Source organism: Oncorhynchus mykiss, chromosome 6 (genome assembly GCF_013265735.2).
Source record: "Oncorhynchus mykiss isolate Arlee chromosome 6, USDA_OmykA_1.1, whole genome shotgun sequence".
Classification (NCBI taxonomy): Eukaryota; Metazoa; Chordata; class Actinopteri; order Salmoniformes; family Salmonidae; genus Oncorhynchus; species Oncorhynchus mykiss.
The window spans coordinates 44843523-44857128 of NC_048570.1; the positions used below are offsets into that span (position 1 = coordinate 44843523).

Consider the following 13606-nt stretch of genomic DNA (forward strand, 5'->3'; position numbering starts at 1 on the left):
CATCATGCTTTGGGGCTGTTTTTCTGCAAAGGGACCAGGACGACTGATCCGTGTAAAGGAAAGAATGAATGGGGCCATGTATTGTGAGATTGAGTGAAAACCTCCTTCCATCAGCAAGGGTATTGAAGATGAAATGTGACTGGGTCTTTCAGCATGACAATGATCCCAAACACACCGCCCGGGCAACGAAGGAGTGGTTTTATAAGAAGCATTTCAAGGTTCTGGAGTGGCCTAGCCAGTCTCCAGATCTCAACCCCATAGAAAATCTTTGGAGGGAGTTGAAAGTCCGTGTTGCCCAGCAACAGCCCCAAAACATCACTGCTCTTGAGGAGATCTGCATGGAGGAATGGGCCAAAATACCAGCAACAGTGTGTGAAAACCTTGTGAAGACTTACAGAAAACATTTGACCTCTGTCATTGCCAACAAAGGGTATCTAACAAAGTATTGAGATAAACTTTTGTTATTGACCAAATCCTTTTCCACCATAATTTGCAAATAATTCATAAAAAAATCTTACGTGATTTTCTGGATTTTTTTTATTTTTGTCTGTCATAGTTGAAGTGTACCTATGATGAAAATTACAGGCCTCATCTTTTTAAGTGGGAGAACTTGCACAATTGGTGGCTGACTAAATACTTTTTTGCCCCACTGTAAATATTGATACATTACCAGTTGAAACTCTTACATCTGGAAAAAATACAAGTGGGTGATGGTGATTTTGGATCAAAAGTATGAGGAGAAAAAAAGCATAGGCCACATTTGCCCCCCCCCTTATCTGTTAGTGAGGTGGTAGATAACCACTAGTCTGCCTCCATTACAGCTCAGGTGACTACATACAGAGTGTACAAAACATTAGGAATATTTCCTAATATTGAGTTGCACCCCCTTTTGCTCTCAGAACAGCCTCAATTTGTCAGGGCATGGACTCTAGGTGTCAAAAGAGTTCCACAGGGATGCTGGCCCATGTTAACTGTGGGACGCAATGGAGTCGTGTCAAGTTGGCTGGATGTCTTTTGGGTGGTGGACCCTTCTTTATACACACGGGAAACTGTTGAGCATGAAAAACCCAGCAGCATTGCAGTTCTTAACACACTCAAACCGATGCACAAGCCATTAGACTCCTGAACAGCTAATCAAATGGCTTCCCAGACTATTTGCATCCCCCCCCCCCCCCCCGTTTCCACTGCTGCTACTAGTCTGTTTATTATCCATCTATGCATAGTCACTTTAATACTTCCATACCCCATTCAAAAAGGCACTTAAATATTTTGTATTACCCATTCACGAGCTCCATCAGCAGCAGATTTGTATTTGTAACGGAACAAATGTCAGCACATCACATCGATTCGTTCCTCTAATCAAACAGTATCGCATCGAATCGTTTCAAACTAAAACGGATCGTTCCTGCACCGTATTGGAGCCTGTGTATCTAGATACGTATTGAATCATCTTGAAAGGGAAGATGTATATCCCTGGTGGGGTAGAGTGACAGTGGGAGGAAAGAAAGACATAAGGTGAGAAAGAGAGAGAGCGCTAGAGATGAGGCTTTCCTTGGAGCACTGTTATCAGTGCTAATTAGAATGGGCCCAGGTCCTCTCAGGCCACATGCTAGCCCTTGTAGCTCTGCTCACCTGCTTAGTGGCTAACTGCTCGCTGCTCTTAAAATTAGCCTATTCAGGATTACACTAAAAGTGATTTGCCGTTAACCTTAACCGCTGTTTGACATACAGTGCATTCGGAAAGAATTCAGACCCCTTCACTTTTTCCACATTGTTACGTTAGTCTCATTGTAAAATGGATTAAATTGTTTAATTTTTCCCTCATCAATCTACACACAATACCCCCTAATAACAAAGGAAAAATACATTAAAAAAACCAGAAATATCACATTTACATAAGTATTTGGGGAGTTTCTCCCATTCTCCTCTGCAGATTCTCTCAAGCTGTGTCAGGTTGTCTTTGTGGTTGGTGAGTCTTGGTGGTTCCAAACTTCTTCTATTTAAGAATGATGGAGGCCACTGTGTTCTTGGGGACCTTCAATGCTGCAGAAATATTGTGTTACCCTTTGCCAGATCTGTGCCTCGACACAAGCCTGTCTCGACCTCATGGGTTGGTTTTTGGTCTGACATGCACTGTCAACTGTGGGAGCTTAAATAGACAGGTGTGTGCCTTTCCAAATCATGTCCAATCAATTGCATTTACCACAGCTGGACTCCAATCAATTTGTAGAACCATCTCAAGGATGATCAATGGAAACGAGATGCTTCGCTCAATTCCGAGTTTCAGAGCAATACTTTTTTTGTATTTTATTTTTTGTTGCCAGTGTATAAACCTCCCCCTGAAATAGAGTATGCCTGCCTGTGAGAGAGACCTGGAGGCTGGGCCTGCCATTGTCCCAAATGGCACCCAATTCCATTTGGGCATTGGTCAAAAGTAGTAGGCCCTGGTAGTAGGCCCCAGTAGTAGGCCCCAGCAAATCAGTTGTGTTCTGACAAGGTAGGAGAGGTATACAGAAGATAGCCCTATTTGGTAAAATACCAAGTCCATATTATGGCAAGAACAGTTCAAATAAGCAAAGAAACGACACTCCATCATTACTTTAAGACATGAAGGTCAGTCAATCCGGAACATTTCAAGAACTTTGAAAGTTTCTTCAAGTGCAGTCGCAAAAACCATCAAGCTCTATGATGAAACTGGCTCTCATGAGGACTGCCACAGAAATGGAAGACCCAGAGTTACCTCTGCTGCAGAGGATAAGATCATTAGAGTTACCAGCCTCAGAAATTGCTGCCCAAATAAATGCTTCAGAGTTCAAGTAACAGACACATCAATATCAACTGTTCAGAGGTGACTGTGTGACCTTAAATGGTCAAATTGCTGCAAAGAAACCACTACTATTAGACACCAATAAAAAGAAGAGACTTGCTTGGGCCAAGAATCACGAGCAATGGACATTCTTCGGTGGAAATTTGTCCTTTGGTCTGACGAGTCCAAATTTTAGATTTTTGGTTCCAATCGGCGTGTTTTTGTGAGAAGTGGTGTGGGTGAACGGATGATCTCTGCATGTGTATTTCCCACCGTAAAGCATGGAGGAGGAGCTGTGATGGTGCTTTGCTGGTGACACCGTCAGTGATGTATTTATAATTCAAGGCACACTTAACCAAAATTCTGCAGCGATACGCCATCCCATCTGGTTTCGTGGGACTATCATTTGTTTTTCAACAGGACAATGAACCAACACACCTCCAGGCTGTGTAAGGGCTATTTGACCAAGAAGGAGAGTGATGGAGTGCTGCATCAGAATGACCTCGACCATCACCCAACCTCAACCTAATTGAGATTGTTTGGGATGAGTTGGACCGCAGAGGAAGGAAAAGACGCCAACAAGAGCTCAGCATATGACCCGTTTCAGGAAACTAGGCATATGTCGCGGGTCACTACTTCACACGACCGAGAGACCCATGGGGCAGTACACAATTGGCCGTCGTCCGGGTTAGGGGAGGATTTCGCCGGCAAGGATGTTTCTGTCCCATTGCATACTAGCGAGTTCTGTGGCTGGCCGGGCACATTGCACGTTGACCCGGTCTCCAGGTATATGGTGTTTCCTCCGAACATTGGTGCGGCTTGCTTCCAGGTTAAGCAGCTGTTGTGTCAAGAAGCAGTGTGGCTTGGCTGGGTTGTGTTTCGAAGGATGCACAGCTCTCAACCGTCGCCTCTCTCGAGTCCGTCATTCGGGTGTTGCAGCGATGGGACAGGACTGTAACTACCAATTGGATACCACGAAATTGGGCAGAAAAAGGCAAAAAAAAAATATTACGAGCCTAGTTGGTTTAGCCACATAAAAAGACACCAACCTTCCAGCTAGCCATGATTGGCAGAGCTCAGGAGTGGGCTTGACATGCTGGGAGATCAGTCTGCCATGTAGCATGTTTCTGAATATTTGAGCTGGTCACTATGTCTAGGTAATTCTGTCTAACGCAGCTTTTTTTGTTTTATGTTTCGTGTATCAAAACAGCATACATTTTGCTCTCCACTTTCTGGAGGACCAAGTTTTGAAAATCTGTGGAATTCGAGTATGATAGCTAAGGAGGAGACGGAGAAAACGCCTGTCTCCGGCTTACATCTTCAAACTAAGGGCAACCATGGCATCCAACAGGAGACACGACCATCCATGAATGATGTAAAACAGTCTAGCTAGCTACATTTTCAGATATTACACATTTCTAATTTTGACAGAAAGAGCCATGTGCATAGCTAGCTATAGCCTAATGTTAGCTAGTTAGCATTGAACCTGGTTGGTTAGCTACCTGCAGATTCATGCAGGTTAGTAACATCATTATTTGTGATTATGGTTCCTTGTTTACCTAGCTAGCTAGCTGTCTTAAGAAGTTAAGGTATAGGGGGAAGCATTTTCACTTTTGGATAAATAGCGTGCCCAATTTCAACTTCCTGCTACTCATGCCAATAATATAAGATATGCACATTAATAGTAGATTTGGATAGAAAACACTGAAGTTTCTGTTTGAATCATGTCTGTGAGTATAACAGAACTTATGTAGCAGACAAAATCCCGAGGACTAACCGTTCAGAATATATATATATTTTTTTTTTGAGGTCTGTCTGTTCAGTGAGTTCTTGTTGGGAAACGATATTTCTTAGGAACTTGTTTTCAGTTCCTACCGCTTCCACTGGATGTCACCAGTCTTTCGAATTTGGTTGAGGTTATTCCTTTGTGCAATGAAGTATGGCCATCTCTGGACTGCGTAATACTGTTCAGAGTTGCGCAAGACTTGAAAAGTAGCTTGGTTTGTCTTCCTGTATTGAACACAGACCCGTCTTCAATTTGATCGATTATTAACGTTTAAAAATACCTAAAGTTGTATTACAAAAGTAGTTTGAAATGTTTTGGAAAAGTTTACAGGCAACTTTTGAAATATTTTGTAGTGACGTTGAGCAATTTGGAAGCTGTTTTTTTCTGGATCAAACGCGCCAAATAAATTGACATTTTGGATATATATGGACGGAATTAATCGAACAAAAGGACAAATTGTGATGTTTATGGGACATATTGGAGTGCCAACAAAAGAAGCTCGTCAAATGTAAGGCATGTTTTATATTTTATTTCTGCATTTTGTGTAGCGCCTGCAGGGTTGAAATATGCTACCCTCTGTTTACTGTTGTGCCATCATCAGATAATAGCTTCTTATGCTTTCGCCGAAAATGCTTTTAAAAATCGGACATTGGCTGGATTCCCAATGAGTGTAGCTTTAATTTAGTATCTTACATGTGTGATTTAATGAAAGTTAGAATCTTATATCATTTTATTTGAATTTGCCGCGCTGCATTTTCCCTGGCTTTTGGCCAAGTGGGACGCAAGCGTCCCCTATACCATAAGAACTTAAAAGACTCCACTATACAAGTAACCATTTCGGGTCCGTTCGTAAATTCAGTCTGGCCCTCTACGGACTTCAGAGCACTCTCTTCTGAGTGTGCCAGAGTGCAGAATAACTGATGAATTTATGAACACAACACCCGTTGAATATAGCCGGTGTCAGTAAACGCTGTCAAATATTATTTATTAAATTGTTGCCAGCAGCACAGTCACCAACACTCTGGATGCCTAAACAGCTCTGCTAGGGCAAGTAAAATGGTCAGAGTGGGGAGTTCTCTCATTATGTGTCTGTAAGTAGTTAGCAAGCTAGCCAATGTCAGCCAGTTAGCTTGAGTGCTTGACTACCGAGGTCAGAAATTTCAGATCAACCCTACTCATCGGTCAGAGCGTCCTGTGTGCTCTCTACACGCTCCGAGAGCCACACATTTCAAATACATGAACAGACAAATCTGACAGCACAGTTGCAGTCAAAGGAAGTAGCTAGCAAGTTAGCTTTGGTGCTTAACTTCTGTTAGTACTGACCGCTCGGCTCAACCCTTAAAGAGATGGGTGGGACTAAAGAGAACGATGTTGAATGGCTGTAGACAAAGAAGGGCTCTCCAGTAGTAGTAATAAAAGATTCAGGAGGCCATTTTCTCAAAAGTTAGTTTACACATTTTGTTGTGTTACAGCCTGAATTTAAAATGTATTAAATTGAGATTGTGTCGCTGGCCTACACACAATACCCCATAATGTCAGTGGAGTTGTTTACAAATTGTTTAAAAATGAAAAGCTGAAATGTCTTGCGTCAATAAGTATTCAACCCCTTTGTTATGGCAAGCCTAAATACGTTCATGAGTAAAAATGTGCTTAACAAGTCACATAAGTTGCATGGACTCACTGTGTGTAATACTAGTGGCTAACATGATTTTTGAATGACTACCTCGTCGCTGTACATACCGTTTCATTGTGCATAAGGTCGAGCAGTGAATTTCAAACACAGATTCAACCACAAAGACCAGGTTTTGCAATGCCTCACAAAGAGGGGCACCTATTGGTAGATGGGTAAAAATAAAAAAGAACACATTGAATATCCCTTTGACCATTTTGAAGTTATTAATTATAATTTGGACGGTGTATTAATACACCCAGTCGCCACAAAGATACAGGCGTTCTTAACCCAGTAACCCACCAAGAGGCCAATGGTGACTTTAAACAGTTACAGAGTTGAATGTCTGTGATAGGAGAAAACTGAGGCTGGATCAACCACATTGTAGTTACAACACAATACTAACTAGTGATGCACCGATATTACATTTTTGGCCGTTACCGATATCCGATATTTCCCTTGACAAAAAAAAACAAAAAAAAAACTGATCGATAAACGTTTTTTGCGACCTTTTAAGCATTCTAGTACAGTTAAATAGTTAAAAACACACACACGGACGCAGCGGTCTAAGGCACTGCATCTCAGTGCAAGAGGCGTCACTACAGTCCCTGGTTCAAATCCAGGCTGTATCACATCCTGCCGCGATTGGGAGTCCCATAGGGCAGCACACAATTGGCCCAGCTTCGTCCGGGTTAGGCCATCATTGTAAATAAGAATTTGTTCTTAACCGACTTGCCTAGTTAAATAAAAGGTTACACACACAAAAAAAGTTATTTTGTTGGCATTTACGTATGTCTCCAATACCAGTAAAACATAATCAAAACCTATTTCTTTCACTTACTTGCTGTGCCGTTTCATTGTGCATTTGATCAGTCGTTTCATTCTCAACCAGGACTTCTATGGAACGCCGTTTGGGTCTTTGCATGTCAAATAACACTTGTTGACCAATCAGGACCTGAATATGACTGCACGTCACATAATAATTAAACACATTCTTGAATTTTTTACATAGTTCTTACACAATCACTCGTATTTCATGTCACAACGATTCATCGATACGTATGCTATGAGGCTGGTAATGTTGTCTCGTACACCTACAGTGCTGTCATAATGTTCTGTCAATGTTCTTCCCCAAAAACATTGCAAAACGACAAATCTGTTTCAGCAGCTATAACTAGCAAGCAAACTATATAGCTAGGTGTCATCTAAAATAACCCTAATTTATTTGATTAATGATGGTCAGACCCATCTATGTGAAGCTAGCCACAATAAGGATTAGCCACAACAGTGGACTTTAGCCTTCAAAATAAAATTGTATTGCATCACTGTCAATGACGTTATTTTATTTTGAAGGTAAACCACAAATTCCACTATTGTGCCTAATCCTTATTGTGGCTAGCTTCACAACACATAACCCGGTCCGGTTGAGCCTCACTAGCCAGATGAAGCTAGCTGGCTGCTTATAACGCTAGCTCTGGGCAACAGGGTTAAGTAGCTGGCTAGCTATTTATTTTCATGAACTGAAGTTCCATTTCAATAGGAGAACGCCAAGTGGCAACCAAGCTAATACTTACTCACAAGGATTTCTAAATCATTGCTAAGAGTAATGAAAATGACTGCAGTTTCTACTGGTCTATGTTTTCAAGCTAGTTGTATTGGTGCAAGCTAGGTACTAACCTAAATCTAGCTACCCTACAAGTTGCGGTCGAACAAATTATGCTTTATTACCAACGCGGTATTGTAAACACATCGTTTGTGGCCGGTGTTTGCAGAATTTTTTGTACAGCTTTCACAGCGCTACAGTATCTTTTTTGACACGCAAAGACCCAAACGTCGTTCCATAGTATGTCGTGAAGCTAAAAACAGTGACGCAATTAATGTGTAACTCCGGTAGGGCAACGGGCAACATCTGAAAAATAGCGCACTTGGTAGTGTGTACCGGTGCTCCACCAGTCGGCGAAAGCCAACATCACCCACGACAGAGAACGGTTGATTGTCAAGGGCAATGAATTCCATTATCTTGGCTTTAATGGATTTCGCCTTTGAGTTGTCTCACTGAAATGTTCTTACTCTTTCAAATGACTGCTTGACTTGTTGATTGCTTGATCCACAAAGCAGACTGTGGGCTAGGTTAGGAATGCTGTGTTGCACAACATTTTACGTGGTGTCATTAGTCATGTACCTAAGTTTTATTAGGTATGCATGTCAGCTTTGACATCGGTTTTGCACATAGGCGTTAAATTAAACAGACATCGGCTGATTCCGATATGTTCACCGCTACATTGTGCATCCCTAAAACTAACCTAAATGGCATTATGAAAAGAAAGAAGCCTGTAATGAATAAAAATATTTCAAAAACATGCATACTGTTTTCAATAGGGCACTAAAGTAAAAATGCAAATAATGTGGCAAAGAAATGTACTTTGTGTCCTGAATACAAAGCATTGTTTGGGGCAAATCCAACAACACATCACTGAGTACCACTCTTCATATTCTCAAGCATGGCTGCATCATGTTATGGATAATGCTTGTCATCGGAAGGACTAGGGAGTTTTTTAGGATAAATAGAAAAACAATAGAGCTGAGCACAGGCAAAATCCTAGAGGAAAACCTGGTTCAGGTGGCTTTCCAACAGACACTGGGAGACAAATTTCAGCAAGACAATAACCTAAAATACAAGGACAAATATAGTTGCAGTTGCTTACCAAAGACAACACTGAATGTTCCTGAGTGGCCTAGTTACATACAACTTAAAATCTGCTTGAAAATCTATGGCAAGACTTGAAAATGGCTCTCTAGCAATGATTAACAACCAACTTGACAGAGCATGAATAATTTTTCAAAGAATAATGTGCGAACATTGTACAATCCAGGTGTGCAAAGCTCTTCGAGACTTACCCAGAAATAGTCACAGCTGTAATCGCTGCCAAAGGTGATTCTAACATGTATTGACTCAGGGGTGTGAATAATTACGTAAATCATATATTTCTGTACATTTGCCAAATTTTATAAAAACATGTTTTCACTTTGCCATTATAGGGTTGTGTATGTAGATGGGTGAGAAAAATATATATTTAATCCATTTTGAATTCAGGCTGTAACACAACAAAATGTGGACCAAGTCAAGGGTATGAATACTTTCTGAAGGCACTATATAAACACACCACCAAAACTCTTTCACACTCATCATATACTCTGTTCTTAATTCTTACTTTCATTATCCATACTAATGCCTAGTCTCTTTACCATGCCTTAATGTACATATCTACCTCAAATACCTTGTACCCCTGCACACTGATCTGGTACTGGCACTCCCTGTATATAGTTCGAATCCAGGCTGAATCAAATCCGGCCGTGATCGGGAGTCCCATAGGGCGGTGCACAATTGGGCCCAGCATCGTCCGGGTTTGGCCGTCATTGTAAATAAGAATTTGTTCTTAACTGACTTGCCTAGTTAAATAATGGTAAAATATAAATATTTAGCTTAATTCTTATGCATTTTATTCCTTGTGTTTGTTTTAATACTCTGAATCGTTGGTAAGGGCTCTGAAGCAAACAATTCCCAGTAAAGTTGTATTCAGCGCATGTGACAAATACAATTTTATTTGAAAGGGCAAGTTCAAGTTGAACTTTGGCCACACACACCTATTTCAGGCTATTGTCTTCAATTAAACATTCATCCTGATACAATAAACATTTAACTGGCCTAGATACCAGTATTATCAGCTAGATAGCCAGGCGATGCAGGCATCCTTATGGAACGAAAAGTAGGCCTGGCACTGTAACTTTTGGTTCATAGCTACTTCTCTCTCAGAACCAGAGACTTACTGATGACCTAGATGGCCTACTTGAGGTTATTGTATGGGAAAGCATAGGCTTATGCAATTTATGTAATTAAATAATGTTTATTTATGAATTAATTTGTTTCCTTAACTCAAGTTGTTTTTTTTATTTATAAATAAAATAGACAAACCCCTCTAAAAGACGAATATGGTTTCAACATACACCTGGCAACCAGAATAAACAAGACAAGCTCTGAAGACCAATATGCTAAATATGGCAGTTCATGACCTCACATGGCTAAGGCAATATCTTGGGAAATTGCAAGCTATTGCATGTTCATTAAAAACATATCTGTTAGTTTGCTACTCAAGCTGTATACATAAAGAGATGACATCATGAAGTCAGGTTGCTTTTTGTAGGCTGTTCCACTGGCTGCTATTTTAGCCATTTAATATCATTCATTTCAAGCGGGTCATGTTAACCTACATTTACTTTTATGCAGATTACGGGAAACAAAAGCTCTGTATTAGTGGCTAAGCTCTGCTTGAAATCATTGCACGAATGACAAAAGACGGGAAATTAAAACAGAATAATGTTTTGAATGTAGCCGTCAATGTCATTAAACTAGCCTACCCAGTGTACACAAGTCCAACATTTGCTTCGAGCACAAATAGAATAGGCGCACTAGACTCGCGTACTGTACTTTTTTTTCTGTCTGTCAGTTACTGTATTGCCTATATCGGCTCATTCCATTGACATTGTCTAACATGTGCATTGCGCTATGCCATCGTCGTCGATGTATGGCAATCAATCAATCGTAGAATGTCCAGAAAATGATCAAGTAGATGGTTGTAGAGCGTTCACTCGCAACAATGTGTCTGCTGGAAAACAGTCTGTCACAGCCAGACAGTCTGGCTACACTGTAGACCCATCTGTCTAGTGACAACTCGCCAATGATCAAGTAAAACGTCTCTTGGATCAAAATGACCATTTTCAAAATTGACAGCAAAATAAAGTTTAAATGCTTTTGAGCAACTGAATACAGGTTTGAAAACATGGTGTACTATTTATCGAGCGATTCAGTTTGCGTACCACACTGGCTTGTCATTTGTTGGCAACACACTTACCCATGAGCTCAGGTGCTTTTATGAAAACGCGTCCTCTGTTCCTCATTTGCCAAGCAATACTTTCATCGATTAAATAGCCTTGTATGTACAAACAATGTTCAATGAAACCGATAGTGAGAATTGTTTTGCGAGCAGGTGTAACCAACCAACAGAACAGTTATTAACTGGCTTGCACAGTTTAACTACCATACGCACTCCACTGGCTGCCTATCTGGTCACAGACTGACGTTAATACAACAGATGCGTTCAAATCTTAACTTTGGCAGTAAATCATGTTATCTGGCAAGCTATGAGTCATGATGAAGACTAATCTACATTAGCCTGGTAGCATGACTAGGAAATACTCAATTCACAGTAACATACTTCGACTTCAGCTTGTGGAAACTAAGGCACGATGGCAGCGTTGTAGGAACTTAAGTGTCTCTCGTACTGCATGAGGTCAGCAAATTACAACAGTAAAACGTTTAAATCAATAAGATATGCACATCATGAATAAACCAATGTAAAAACTGACCAGTGATGAATCCCACGTCTCCAATAACATTTAGTCCAACTCCGGAGGAGATGACTTGACTTTCTGAAGAGTTGTCAGGACTTCCTGAATGAGGGCTCGAGAGTCCTCTGCTAACACACGAGTACAGCCCCTCGTCACTGACAGCTAGTTTGACAGGCTGAAAAATAAATTCGTAGATTGTGTCAAGAAGCAGTTCGATGCACCTCCAGAAATGTTATGGTTTGGCACAAAAACAAGCATTCAACCTTTCTTCCCCTATATGTGCCACAATTGTGTAGATAATGTCCATTGATTATTGATCAATAAAGTGCACTGATCAGATCGCTTCTTGTCAAATTTGACATTTAACTCGACACAATTTGACATAATATTATGTGCAATTTATTACAAGGCAAAACAATCGAGTTCAGAGTCACAGAAGAGGACAACAATTTAATCGGTTATCTGCTATAGGCGATCATCACAGACATCCTTCCTTTGCTTTAAATAAATATATAATGTTAAAAACGATCATGAATACTTGGGTAGACTGTATGAGGTCTCAGTCCATTATTCATGCCCACATCAAACGAACATGTTAATTGAACACTGAAATCGTGAATGTTGGTCACAGAAATATGTCAATTCTGACCGAATGTGTCACGTGGCAGTGTTCATAAAATCTGAGGCGACACTGCCATCTGGTGTTATACCTGAGAATGATAGATCCAAAAACAGGCAACAAATTAAATGAATATGCCTCATGGCTCCCTTGCAGTCCAGGGGGCCAGGGCAGCAGTGATGCGTTTTGACAGGGTTTTTTAAATGAAAATGTATGCGCACCAGGCAGAGATGCATCGCATAGTGCATGTGTATTATGGTCTGGGGGTGGTTCGGAACCAAGTTTGCATAAGCTCCTTGACGGACCTTTAGACTTGCATTGGCTGCCAAGCTAATACCTATGCTTTGGTTAGCGAGAGAGAGCGAGAGAGACGAAACAGCAGGTCCCGGGCGAGATAGCACAACCGGTGAACAGGTCAGGGTTCCATAGCTGCAGGCAGAACAGCAGAAACTGGATCAGCAGCACGTCCGGTGAACAAGTCAGGGTTCCATAGCTGCAGGTAGAACAGCAGAAACTGGATCAGCAGCACTTCCAGGTAGCAAATCACGTGAACAGGTCAGGGTTCCATAGTCGCAGGCAGAACAGCAGAAACGGGATCAGCAGCACGACCAGGTTGACTGGAGACAGGGACATCCAGGAGTCGTCAGGCCAGGTATTCCTGAGGCATGGTCCTAGGGCTCAGGTCTTGGTGTGAAGAGGAAGCGACAACACTGTGGCCCTGTCCAAATTTACCCCCGGACAGGGCCAACCAGGCAGGATATAACCACACCCACTTTGCCAAAGCACAGCCCTCACAACATCAAAGCGATATAAAACAAACCATTAACTTACTACCCTGAGCCAAGGCCGTGTATAGCCCACGAAGGTCTCCACCACCGCACGAAGCGCAAGCCTGCCAGAGACAGCAAGGGTGGTTTGTCACTCTAGTGTCAGGCCCGTGCTGCTTCGCACCCCTGTGCCAGACTACACTCAATCATAGGACGTACTGAAGTGATGAGTCTTCAATAAAGACTTAAAGGCTTTATTGACTGACTGAGTCTGCGTCTCGCACATGGATCGGCAAACCATTCCATAAAAATTGAGCTCTATATGAGAAAGCCCTGCCTCCAGCTGTTTGCTTAGAAATTCTAGGAACAATAAGGAGGCCTGCGTCTTGTGACCATACCGTATGTGTAGGTATGTACAGCAGGAACAAATTAGATATTTAGGAGCAAGTCCAGGTAATGCTTTGTTGGTTAGCAGTAAAACCTTGAAATCAGCCCTAGCCTTAACAGGAAGCCAGGCTAGCACTGGAGTAATATGATCACATTTTTGGGTCCT

General features: G+C 41.5%; 1 protein-coding gene across 4 annotated transcripts in view; it reads right to left on the reverse strand.

The window, feature by feature from the left end:
* The window catches only part of taok3a (TAO kinase 3a), a 92704-nt gene extending 80632 nt beyond the window's left edge, over nt 1-12072 (reverse strand). For 2 of the 4 annotated variants that reach the window (XM_036980179.1, XM_036980176.1), the window contains exons 1-2: nt 11931-12072; nt 11686-11842 (exon numbers count right to left, since the gene is read on the reverse strand). The gene's annotated coding sequence lies outside the window, so the exon portion shown is untranslated. Of the gene's footprint in view, nt 1-11171; nt 11617-11685; nt 11905-11930 lie in introns of those variants that run through there. The other 2 variants (XM_036980177.1, XM_036980178.1) reach the window with 2 other exon arrangements.
* Between the last annotated feature and the right edge of the window lie 1534 nt (nt 12073-13606).